The sequence below is a fragment of the Macaca fascicularis genome, chromosome 5 (genome assembly GCF_037993035.2).
Source record: "Macaca fascicularis isolate 582-1 chromosome 5, T2T-MFA8v1.1".
Classification (NCBI taxonomy): domain Eukaryota; kingdom Metazoa; phylum Chordata; class Mammalia; order Primates; family Cercopithecidae; genus Macaca; species Macaca fascicularis.
In genome coordinates this window covers 108,686,040-108,699,037 of record NC_088379.1, presented here as the reverse complement: position 1 = coordinate 108,699,037, position 12,998 = coordinate 108,686,040, and the positions used below count along the sequence as shown (strand labels likewise).

Here is a 12,998-nt window from a genome sequence, read left to right as displayed (position 1 = left end):
CATTTGGCTCATTTACATTCAGAGTTGATACTTTGATATGTGCAAATTTAATTCTGTCATCATGTTGCTAGCTGGTTATTATGCAGACTTGATTGTGTAGTTTCCGCTTTATAGTGTCAATGGTCTGTGTATTTAAGTGTTTTTGTGGTGGCTGGTAATGGTCTTTAATTTCCATGTTTAGCACTCCCTTCAGGACCTCTTGTAAGGCATGTCTGGTGGTAACAAATTCCCTTAGCGTTTGTTTGTCTGAAAGGATCTTATTTCTCCTTTGCTTATGAAGCCTCTTTTAACTAGATAAGAAATTCTTGGTTGAAATTTCTTTTCTTTAAGAATGCTGAATATAGGCCCCTCAATCTTTTCTGGCTTGTAGAGTTTCTTCTGAAAGGTCCACTTTTAGCTTGATGGCGTTCCACTTGTAGGTGACCTGCCTCTTCTCTCTAGCTGCCTTTAATGCTTTTTTCTTTCATTTTGACCTTGGAGAATCTGAATACTTTGTGTCTTGGCGATAGTCATTTTATATCGTATCTCACAGGGGTTCTCTGCATTTCTTGAATTTGAATATTAGCCTCTCTAGCAAGATTGGGGGAATTTTCATGGATGATATCCTCAAATATGTTTTCCACATTACTTACTCTTTCTCCTTCTCTTTCAGAGACATAGATGAGTTGTAGATTTGTTCTCTTTACATAATCCCCTATTTCTCAGAGATGTTTATTCTTTTTGTTCATCTTTCTTTATTTTTGTCTGACAGAGTTGATTCAAAGAAATGGTCTTCAAGCTCTGAGATTATTTCCTGAGCTTGGTCTATTCTGCTGTTAATACTTGTGGTTATGTTATGAAATTCTTGTAGTAAGTTTCTCAGTTCTATCAGATCAGTTTGGTTCTCTCTTAAAATGACCATTTAATTTTTAAGTTCCTATATCATTTTATTGTATTCCTTAGAATCCTTGCATTGGGTTTCAACTTTCTCCTGAATGTCAATATTCATTCCTGTCCATATTCTGAATTATATGTCTGTCATTTCAGCCTGGTTAAGAATCATTGCTGAGGAACAACTACAGTCATATAGAGGTAAGAAGATACTGGGGCTTCTTGGGTTGCCAGAGTTCTTGTGCTGGTTATTTCTCATCTGTGTGGGCTTATGTTCCTTCAACATTTAAGCTGTTGTCCTGTAGGTAGGGCTTTTTGCTTATATCTTCTTTGATGCCCTTGGGGATTTGGTTGTGGTATAAGGTGGATTCAGTTGTCTGGCTTCATTTCTGGAAGATGTTAAGGAGTCAAGGCTCAGCTCAGCTCTCCTGGGCTAGGTGGTCTAGCTCTGGGGGTCTGAAACCAAGCCCTCAGCTCTGTTCTCTGGCCCCTCAAGGTTAGGAACCTGGTGTGCTGCAGGAGCCAAGGTGTTCCTGGTCCATTGCCACAGTACTCCAAAGGGGAATTACCCCCATTGGAGTGCTTCATTGGGATAGTGGCAAGAGGATCTTTGCTTGCTCACACATTCCAGCTGCCTCAGCAGTGCAAAAGGGTGCATGTGTGTCAGCTGGGGAGGGGCATCAGTGGGAGTAGGGCAGCAGCATTCCTAGATTGAGGTGTTTCTAGAAATATGCAACAACAAAGCAACAATAAACATATTTCAAGATAGTTTAGGATATTTATAACAGTATTTTGAGGATGATGGATCACAGATATTGAATACAAAAACAAGTAAAGAAGGAAGAGGGCAAAAATTTGAGTTAAAGGGTTCATTACTCTGCACATCCTGATGAAAGTGAAGAATAATTGGAAGGGATGAAGTGAATGCGACTGAACAAGAGAACTGAAAGAAGATGAAGTAGTATTCAGAGATGTAGATGCTTGAAATCATGATTATCAATAATAGAGCATTTCAGATGATAGAAGGTTTTAGTGTGGCCTTTCCTTTATTAGAAAGGAAGTAAAGAACTGAAGAAACAAGATAGTAGATGAATTATCCAAGTGTGCAAGATGAAAATATTACAAATATGGGGATCAAGCACCAATGTTTTTGCTGAATAATGGGAGGGATCAAAATAAGGTAAGTAAGTAACAGTGAGTAGAAGAGGAGGAAGGTGTATTGTCAAATTATACAAGCTTCAAAGGAGCAAGGATTTTGTTTCTTTTTTATATAAGAAGTTTTAGAAATAGCAGTAGGGTGTCAGAAGGAATTTTAGTGAATAAACTGCTGTTATGTAAGAAGACCATAGGGGAAGCAGTGTCCTCCTTAAAGGAAGGGCTTGGTTTCAGATAGGGCACAGAATTTGAGAGAATGCTTTGAAGAGAGGCTGAGAATATAATACAGTTTGATAATCATCTGGCAGAAGTTCCAGAGTGTTCAGTGAAAGCACTCGAGAGTTAAGGACCATGGAGAGGGCTGCTCAAAGGCAATGGATAGCATTATTGGCATAATGCCCAAAGGTCTGAACAGCTTTGTAATTGATTTCCAATGAGCTATTTCTAAACCATTTTAGCCTTCTGTGACTTATTCACCCTTTGTTTTCTATTTTTAAGTTTTTCTTAAGACTCTCTTTTACTTCCAAGAGAAGTTATTTGTACTAGTTCATTTTCTAAAATGGAAAAGTCAAAAAATTGTATAATTGTTTGATTTTTTCTCTTTTCTTAGTAGATCATTTAATGTTTTATAGATTTAAGTTATTACAACATTTTCTAAATGTTAGCCTATAAATTCTTATGAGAGCTTTAGTCTATGTCTTGCACAGAATATTTGTCACATTATATGCACTTTAGTTTTAAGAGTATGGTCTCTGGAGTCAGACTGCCTGATGGGCCCCAATTCCTTTATTTATAGTTATGTAACATTGAAGAAGTTAATTCAGCTATTCCAGTATAGGAAGGTATGGACAGTAGAAATAAACCAAGTTAGGAAATGGTAAGGTATGCCTGATATGGTTTGGCTTTGTGTCCCCACCCAAATCTCATCCTGAATTGGAATCCCCACAGACCTGTAAGCCCACATGTTGAGGGAGAGAGGTGATTGGATCATAGAAGCAGTTTTCCCCATGCTGTTCTCAAGATAGTGAGTTCTCATGAGATCTGATAATTTTATAAGCATCTGGCCTGTTCCCTTCTTGCACTTCTCTCTCCTGCCACCATGTGAAGAAGATCCTCCTCCTTTGCCTTCCACCATGATTGTAAGTTTTCTGAGGCCTCCCCAGCCATGCAGAACTGTGAGTCAATTAAACCTCTTTTGTTTATAAATTACCCAGTGTTGGGCAGTTCTTTATAGCAGTGTGAAAATGGGACTAATACAGAAAATTGGTAGTGCGAAGAGTGGGGTACTGCTATAAAGATACTTGAAAATGTGGAAGTGACTTTGGAACTGGGTAACAGGTAGAGGTTGGAACAGTTTGGAGGGGTCGAAAGAATAGAGGAATATCGAGAAAGTTTGGAACTTCCTGGCATCTTGTTGAATGGTTTTGATCAAAATCCTGGATAGTGATATGGACAATGAAGTTCAGGCTGAGGTGATCTCAAATGGAGATGGGAGCTTATTGAAACTGGACCAATGATCATGAGACTGGTGGCATTTTGCCCCTGCCTTAGAGATCTGTGGAACTTTGTACTCAAGAGAGATGATTTAGGGTATCTGGCAGGAGAAATTTCTAAGCAGCAAAGCATTCAAGAGGTGACAGACCATAAGAGTTTGGAAAATTTGTGTCCTGACCATGTAATAGAAAAGAAAAATCCATTTTCGAGGGAGAAGTTCGAGCTGCCTGCAGAAATTTGCATAAGTAATGAGGAGAATGGGGAAAATATCTGAGATCTTCATGGCAGCCCCTCCCATAACAGGTCTGGAGGCCTAGAAGGAGAAAATGGTTTTGTGGGCCAGGCCTAGGGCCTTGCTGCTTTGTGCACTCTTAGGACTTGGTTCCCTGCGTTCCAGCCATGCCTAATATGAGTCAATGTACAGCTCAGGTTGTTGCTTCAAGAGGCTGCAAGCCCCAAGCCCTGGTGGCTTACACGAGGTGTTGACTTCTATGGATGCACAGAAGTCAAGAATTGAGCTTTGGAAACCTCCACCTAGATTTCAGAGGATGTATGGAAATGACTGGATGCCCAGGCAAAAGTTTGGTACAGGGGTGGAGCCTCAGGAAGAACCTCTGCTAGGGCAGTGTGGTAGGGAAAGGTGGGGTTGGAGCCCCCTACACAGGGTTGCCAGTGGGGCACTGCCCAGTGGAGCTGTGAGAAGAGGGCCATCATTCTCCAAACACCAGAATGGTAGATCCATTGACAGCTTGCACCATGCCCCTCTAATGTCTGCAGACACTCAATGCCAGCTGTGAAAGCAGCCAGGCATGGGGCTATACCCTGCCAAGCCACAGAGGCAGAGCTGCCCTAGGCCATGGGAGTCTACCCTTTACATCAGCATGCCCTGGATGTGAGACATGGAGTCAAAGGAGATTATTTTGGAGCTTTAAGGTTTAATGACTGCCCCCACTGGATTTGGACTTACGTGCGGCCTGTAGCCCCTTTGCTTTGACCAATTTCTTCCATCTGGAACAGGAATATTTACCCAATGCCTGTACCCCCATTGTATCTCGGAAGTAACTAACTTGCTTTTGATTTTACAGGCTCATAGGCAGAAGGAACTTGCCTTGTTTCAGATGAGACTTTGGTCTATGGACTTTTGAGTTAATGCTGAAATGAATTAAGACTTTGGGGGATTGTTGTGAAGGCATGATTGGTTTTGAAAACCTGCCTTGCCTCAAATGAAACTTTGGACTTGTACTTTTGAGTTAATGCTGGAATGAGTTAAGACTTTGGGGGGCTATTGGGAAGGCATGATTGATGTTGAAATGTATAAAGGACATGCAATTTGGGTGGACCAGGGCAGAACAATATGGTTTGGTTCTGTGTCTCCACCCAAATCTCATCTCAAATTGTAATCTCCATGTGTAGAGGTAGAGACCTGTAATCTCCATGTATGAAAGGAGGGAGGTGACTGGATCATGGGGGCAGTTTCCCTCATCCTATTCTCAAGATAGTGAATGCATTCTTATGAGATCTGATGGTTTTATAAGCATCTGGCATTTTCCCCTGCTTGCACTTCTCTCTTCTGCCACCATGTGAAGAGGGTCCTTGCTTCCCCTTCACCTTCCGCCTGATTGTAAGTTTCCTGAAGCCTCCTCAGTCACGTTGAACTGTGAGTCAATTAAACGTCTTTCCTTTTTAAATTACTCAGTCTTGGGCAGTTCTTTATAGAAGTGTGAAAACAGACTAATACAATGCCTGATATGGGAGGAATCAAGTGAGACTGCCATAATTTATCAAGGAAATCATCTAGGGTAAAATCCCTAAAGGACTATACTTGAGGAACAAGGACAAATTGAAATAAAACTGATCATTACAAAGCTATCAACTAAGCTCAATCTCTGATTTTGTTAAAGTGATTTTTCACTCCCCCTACTCCACATATTTCTTTACAAAAGAAGTAATCATCTGGAGACTGTACAATTTGTACACAATGTCAGGCTTTCAACAAAAATTTTGAACCATAGTATTAGACAATGTTATATGACCTTAAGCCAAGATAGAAAATTGAAAAGAGAAACAGACTCAAAAGGGATCCAGATTTTTGAGTTAAAGAGGTTACAGTAACTATGATTATAAGAACTAAAAATATTAAAACTCTTAAAGGAAATATAGAAGGAAAGTTCCATGATACTGGATTTGGCAGTTTAATCCTTGGCTATGATACCAAAAGTACAGGCAACTAAAGGAAAAACAGATGAACTGGACTACGTTAACATTTAAAACTTATATGCAACAAATGACACTATCAACAGAGTGACAAGGCAACTTACAGAAAATATTTACATATTACTAATAAGATATTAATACCTACAGTATATAAAGAACTCCTACAACCCAGCAACAGAAAGAAACAAACATCCCAATTTAAAAAAGGGCAAAGATGCTGGGTGCAGTAGCTCATGCCTATAATCCCAGCACTTTGAGGCTGGGAGTTTGAGACCAGCCTGAGCAATATAGCAAGACCCTGGCTGTACCCCAAAAATTTGCTGGGTGTGGATGTGTGCATCATTAGTCCTACTACTTGGGAGGCTGAGGCAGAGGATCCTTTGAGCCCAGGAATTCAAGGCTGCAATGATCTATGTTTATGCCACTGCACTACAGCCTGGGTGACATAATGAGACCTTGTCTCAAAAAAATAAAAATAAAAATGGGCAAAGGACTTGAAGATATATTTCTCCAAAAAAGATATATGCAAATAGTAAGCACATGAAAAGATGCTCAACCCCATTAATCATTAGGGATGTGGAAATCAAAACTATAGTAGATACCATTCACACCCATTGGGATGGCTATTACCAAAAAAACAGAAAATAACAACTTTTTGCATGCATGTAGAGAAACTGGAATCATTGTGCATTGTTGATGTCAATATAAAATGATATAGCTGCTGTGAAAAAAAAAAACAGTATAATGATGGTTCCTCCAAAAATTGAACATAGAATTACCATATGATCCATCAATTCCATTTCTAAGTATATACCAAATAGAATTGAAAGCAGGGATTCAAACAGATATTGGCACACCTATTTTCATAGCAACATTATTCACAAGAGCCAAAAGGTCTATCAGCAGATGAATGGATAAACAAAATGTGACATATTCATATAAATGCATATTATTCAGCCTTTAAAAAAGAAGGAAATTCTGTACATGCTACAACATGTACAGAATTTTGAATAAATTTTAGATAAATTTTGAAGACATGGTAAGTGGAATAAGCAAGATACAAAAGGGTAAATATTGTATGACTTGACTCATATAAAGTACCTAGAATATTCAAATTCATGGAGACATAAAGGAGAATGGTAGCTATCGGGGGTTACAGGAGGGGAGAATGGGAAGTTATTGTTTAATTAATACATACAGAGTTTCAGTTTGAGATAATGAAAGCATTCTGGAGAGGGATGGTGGTGATGGTTGCTTAACAATGCAAATATACATAATGCCCCTGGAACTATATACTTTAAAGTAGTTAAAATGGTAAATTTTATGCATATTTACCACAGGAAAATTGCTTAAAATATTTGTGATTAGTATCAGTCAAAGTAAAAAAGATATTATTATTATCAAAGGAGTCATAGCAAGAATGACAGTTAAATTTTTAACAGAAACTATGGGAGCCAGAATACAGTGAAACATCTTTAAAGTAATTAAAGAAAATAAACTCTAACCTATATCTAATAAGAATCACTTTCAAAAGTGAAGGTTAAATATAGATATTTTTCAGGCAAAGAAATAAGGAATTTATCACCAACAGATCTATATTAGAACAAATTCTGAAGACAGACAATACCAAGGTTAGCAATCATTTAGAGCAACTGTAATGGCAGGTTAAAGCCAGAAAAACAAAAGAAAAAGGGAGAAAAATGCATAAAATTTAGAGGAAGAAATAAAACTTATATTTGCTGACTATATATATATGTACTTAGAAAATCCAAACAAATCTACAGACTACTAGAATTAAGTGAATTTATCAAGGCCTGATATAAAGTGAGATGAATGAAAATCATTTGTATTTTTGTATGCCAACCAGAAACAAATAATGAGTTTTTAAAGTTAAAATTTTTATAACCATCCAAAAAACATAAAATACCTAAAAATAAGCCTAATGAAAGACATACTGTTCTTTACATTGAAAATACAAAAAATTATTAAGATCTATAAAATCTAAATAAATGGAGAAATATACAGTGTTCAAAGATTGGAAGATTCAATATTGTTAAGATGTCAGTTCTACCCAAATTAATCTATAGATTCAATGTAACTTCGGTCAAAATTCCAGCTGTGTGTCTGTAAATTGACAACTTGGTCCTAAAATTTATATGGAAATACAAAGGATCAAAAAATCAATCCAACTCTGAAGAACAACAAAAGTGGAGAATGTACAACACCACCAGATGCCAATATCTAATATACTGGCTGGACACAATGGCTCATGCCTGTCCGCACTATGGGAGGCTGAGACGAAAAGGTTGCTTGAGCTCAGGAGTTTGAGGCCAGCCTGGGCAACACAGTGAGTCTTCGTCTCTACTAAAACTTAAAAAAAAAAAAATTGCTGGACATGATGGCTTGTGGCTATAGTCCCAGCTACTTGGGAGGCTGAGGTGGGGGGATCACTCGAGCCCAGGGGATTGAGACTGTAGTGAGCTATTATTGTGTCACTGCACTCTAGCCTGGGTAACAGAGCAAGACCCTATATCAAAAAAAAAAAAAAAATACAAGCTCTAGCATAATGTTAGCATAAGGATAGACAAATGGGCCAGTGGAACAGGATAGAATATGAAAATAAATTCATGTATATGTGATTACCTGAGTTACAAAAAAGTGACATTGCAATACAGTGAATAAAGGATGATATTTTTGATAAATTGTGCTGAGTCAATTAGATATTGATATGAGAAAAATAAATTTTGATCTCTCCCTCACACCCCATGTATGAAATTCAATTCCAGATGGATCATAGACCATAGACCTATTGTTGTTCCTTTCCTATGTGAGAAACAAAACAATAATGTTTGTGGAAGAATATATAGGAGAATAAACATTTGTGACCTCAGAGTTGGCAAAGATTTATCAAACAATAAAAGCTCTAAGGATAAAGAAAGGAAAGAATAAATTGGGCCAAATTAAAGTATCTTTTAAAAATGTATCATCAGCGTAAAAAGGCAAGACACAGAGTGGGAAATGATATTGGCTCTTTATATATCCAATAAAAGATTTATATTTTTAATACCTAAAAAGAACTCCAACAAATCAATATGAAAATGGGATCCAATACAACAAAAAAATGGACAAGAGATTTGAACACTTTACTAAAGAAGATATTCAAATGGCCAGTAAATATATGAAAAAGTGCTCATTATAGAAATGCAATTTAAATTCATAATGCAATGTCACCACAACAGTTAAAAGAAAAAAGAGACAATGCCAAAGTTGACAAAGATCTGAGTAATATTAAAGAGTGCTTCATTTAAATTCCAGCTCTGCCACTTGCTAGTTTTTTGACTATATTGAAAGTTAAATTACTTAACTTTCCCGCTTCCATAGTTTGAACATAAAATGGGGATAATAGTAGTAAACACCTCATAGAGTTGTTGAGAGAAATGAGGAAGATGATTCATGTTAAGTGCTTAGTATAGTTCAACTGGCATCAGCTGTTATAATTTAATTCTTATGATAACCAATAAACTAAGCATTACTATATATTTTTTCAGATAAGGAAATTGAGGCCAATGGAGATAAATCACTTTCTACAGTTATTAAAAGATAAGAGAAGAGTTGAATACATTTCTTTCTCAGCTCAAAGTCCTTGCTTTTAGGCATACCACCTACCAATTCCACTCTTGGCAGATATATAAAGAAGGTATTGAGTGACTGCCAGTCACAAATGTTGCTTGACTCAGTCTCAAGCTTCTCTTATAGCTATTAACCTATACGTCTGTTATTCAGACCCCTTACCTAGGTTTTGAAGTTCTAATGCATAGTCTGCTTGCCTGAGTTCCAAGCCCTGCTGTCCTAATCATTATAGTTGCAGATGTTAAAATATGCTGCCTACTTTCTTGATGTCTCTACTTATATGATTGTTGGTGTTATGTTTGCCTGCTCCTAGTCCATCTGCTTACTTATGTTTCAGCTTCTCCTCATTTAGGACACAGTTCAAATGTCACCTTGATCTCTATCACATGATCCTCATTTATTTTCTGCGGTACTGAAAATGTTTTTTATAGTCTTCCCCTTCCTCCTAACAAGAGTATAAGATCCATGAGAGCAGAAGCCTATATTTCTGTTTTATTTTGTTTTGTTTGGCTGCTTTACCTTCAGAGACCAGAAGAGTAGGCATTCCAAAATTAGTAAGTAAATAAATTAACTTTGTGTCCTCTCCTCAAAATTTATGTGCACTTCAGCTCAAACTTTTTAATGGCTCTAACTCCCAGCCTGTTTATTCAGAACATGACACAACTTAGGTGATTCACATACCTCCCTTGTTCTTACCAATTACCTCATAATGTAATAGCTTATGACAAGGTAGTCATTTGATATGGTTTGGTTCTGTGTCCCCATCCAAATTTCACCTTGAATTGTAATAATCCCTATGTGTCAGGGCTGGGACCAAGTGGAGGTAACTGGATCATGGAGGTGGTTTCCCATGCTGTTCTCATGATAATGAGTGATCTGATGTGATCACAACACAAGATCTGATGATTTTATAAGTGTCTGGCATATCCCCTGCTTGCACTCATTCTCTTTCCTGCTGCCTTGTGAAGAGCTGCCCTCTGCAATGATTGTAAGTTTCCTGAGGCCTCCCCAGCCATGTGGAACTGTGAGTCCATTAAACCTCTTTCCTTTATAAATTACCCAGTCATAAGTATTTCTTTGTAGTAGCATGAAAAGGGACTAATGTAAATTGGCATCACAGAGTGGGCTGCTGTTGTAAAGATACCCAGAAATGTGGAAGCGACTTTGGAACTGGGTAACAAGCTGAGGTTGGAATAATTTGGAGGGCTCAGAAGATACAAAGATGTGGGAAAGTTTGGAACTTCCTAGAGACTTGTTGAATGGCTTTGACCAAAATGCTGATGGTGATACGGACAATGAATCTAGGCTGTGGTGGTTTGAGATGCAGATGAGGAACTTCTTGGGAATTGGAGTAAAGGTCATTCTTGCTATGCTTTAGCAAAGAGACTGGTGGCATTTTGCCTCTGCCCCAGAGATCTGTAGAACTTTGAACTTGAGAGTGATGATTTAGGATATCTGGCAGAAGAAATTTCTAAGTGGCCAAGTGTTCAAGAGGAAGCAGAGCATAAAAGTTTAGAAAAATTGTAGCCTGATGATGCAATACAAAAAAACAAAACAAAACAAAAAAAACATTTTTCTGGGGAAGGAGGTAGAAATTTAAGCCTGCTGCAGAAAGTTGCATAAGTAATGAGGAGTCGAATGTTAATCACCGTGACAATGGGGAAAATATTTCTAGGGCATGTCAGAGACCTTTGTGGCAGCCCCTCCCCTCACAGGTCTGGAGATCTAGGGGGGAAAAATGGCTTTGTGGCAGGCCCAGGGCCGCCCTGCTCTATGCAGTCTTGGGACATGGTGCCTTGTGTCTCAGCTGCTTCAGCTCTAGCTATGTCTAAAGGAGGCCAGGTACAGCTCTGGCATTGCTTCAGAGGGTGCAAACCCCAAGCCTTGGCAGCTTACACGTGGTGTTAGGCTGACAGGTGCACAGAAGTCAGGAAGTGAGCTTTTAGAACCTCCACCTAGATTTCAGAGGATATATAGAAATGCCTGGATATCCAGGCAGAAGTTTGCTCCAGGGATGGAGCCCTCATGGAGAACCTCTGCTAGGGTAGTGCAAAGGGAAAATGTGGAGTTGGAGCCCCCACACAGAGACCCCACTGGGGCACTACCTGGTGGAGCTGTGAGAAGACAGCCACCATCCTCCACACCCCAGAATGGTCGATCCACCAGCAGCTTGCACCGTGTGCCTGGAAAAGCAGCAGACCCTCAATACCAGCCTGTGAAAGCACCAGAGAGTGGGACTGTAATTCTGCACAGCCACATGGGCAGAGCTGCCCAAGGCCATGGGAGCCCACCTCTTGCATCAGCGTGACCTGGATGTGCCACATGGAGTAAAAGGAGATCATTTTGGAACTTTAAGGTCTAATGATTGCCCTATTGGATTTTGGACTTGAATGGGATCTGTAGCCCCTTTGTTTTGGCCAATTTCTCCCAGTACCCCCATTGTACCTAAGAAGTAACTAACTTGCTTTTGATTTTATAGACTCATAGGAAGAAGCGACTTTACTTGTCTCAGACATGACTTTGGACTTGGGCTTTTGAGTTAATGCTGGAATTAGTTAAGACTTTGGGGGACTGTTGGAAAGGCATAATTGTGTTTTGAAATGTGAGTACATGAGATTTGGGAGGGGCCAGGGACAGAATGATATTATTTGGCTCTTTGTCCCCACCCAAATCTCAACCTTGAGTTGTAATAATCCCTACATGTCATGGGTGGGACAAGGTATAGGTAATTGGATCTTGTGAGTTAATCTCACAAGATCTAATGGTTTTATAAGTGTCTGGCATTTCCCCTGCTTGCAGTCATTCTCTCTCCTGCCACACTGTGAAGAGGTCCCCTCCACCATAATTTTAAGTTTCCTGAGGCCTCCCCAGCCATGTGAAATTAAACCTCTTTCCTTTATAAATTACCCAGACTCAGGTATCTCTTCATAGCTGCATGGAAATAGACTAATACTTCATTCTAATGATAAGATAATAATTTTGACAGTCACTTGAATCAAAATGGAACTACACTTTAAAGGAATTTAGATCTAAGTTTCTAATCAAAAATTTTAAAGGTTATTTTTTGCTTTAATAAAGTTATAACTTCAGTTTTGATTCTTTATAGGATTTTACACAGTAATATTTTACTTCATTACAGTAAGACAATAGATGTAAAGCAGTTAACATATGATAGCTACTCAAATGTTAATGTTCCTTTTCATTTCCTTTTTATTAAAATTTTTCATTACTAAAATTGTTTTCCTTTTAGAAAAGTATAGATACTTGAAATGCTACATGATATGGTAATATAGACTATCTAAAAATTAAAACTTGAAATCTTTAGTTTTGTTCTTAAAACAACTCAAAAATTGAGAGAAGATATTTTTAAGAAAAGTTACCCTTCCTACATTCAAAGCTAGCAAAGATTACAGAGGAGGTAGAAACAACAGATACTTTTTGATGTGCTGCTGGATCCGGATCAAGTGGGCTTCATCCCTGGGATGCAAGGCTGGTTCAACATACGCAAATCAATAAACGTAATCCAGCATATAAACAGAACCAAAGACGAAAACCACGATTATCTCAATAGATGCAGAAAAGGCCTTTGACAAAATTCAACAGCCCTTCATGCTAAAAACGCTCAATAAATTCAG

At 38.4% G+C, this 12,998-nt stretch overlaps 1 protein-coding gene across 2 annotated transcripts in view; it reads left to right on the top strand.

Moving 5' to 3' along the window:
- The window catches only part of SLC9B1 (solute carrier family 9 member B1), a 122,119-nt gene that overhangs the window by 17,408 nt on the left and 91,713 nt on the right, over positions 1–12,998 (top strand). Inside the window, exon 3 of one of the 2 annotated variants that reach the window (XM_065545283.2) lies at positions 1,027–1,071. The exons of the other annotated variant lie outside the window; for it this stretch is intronic. The gene's annotated coding sequence lies outside the window, so the exon portion shown is untranslated. The remainder of the gene's footprint in view (positions 1–1,026; positions 1,072–12,998) is intronic. 2 annotated transcript variants of the gene reach the window in all.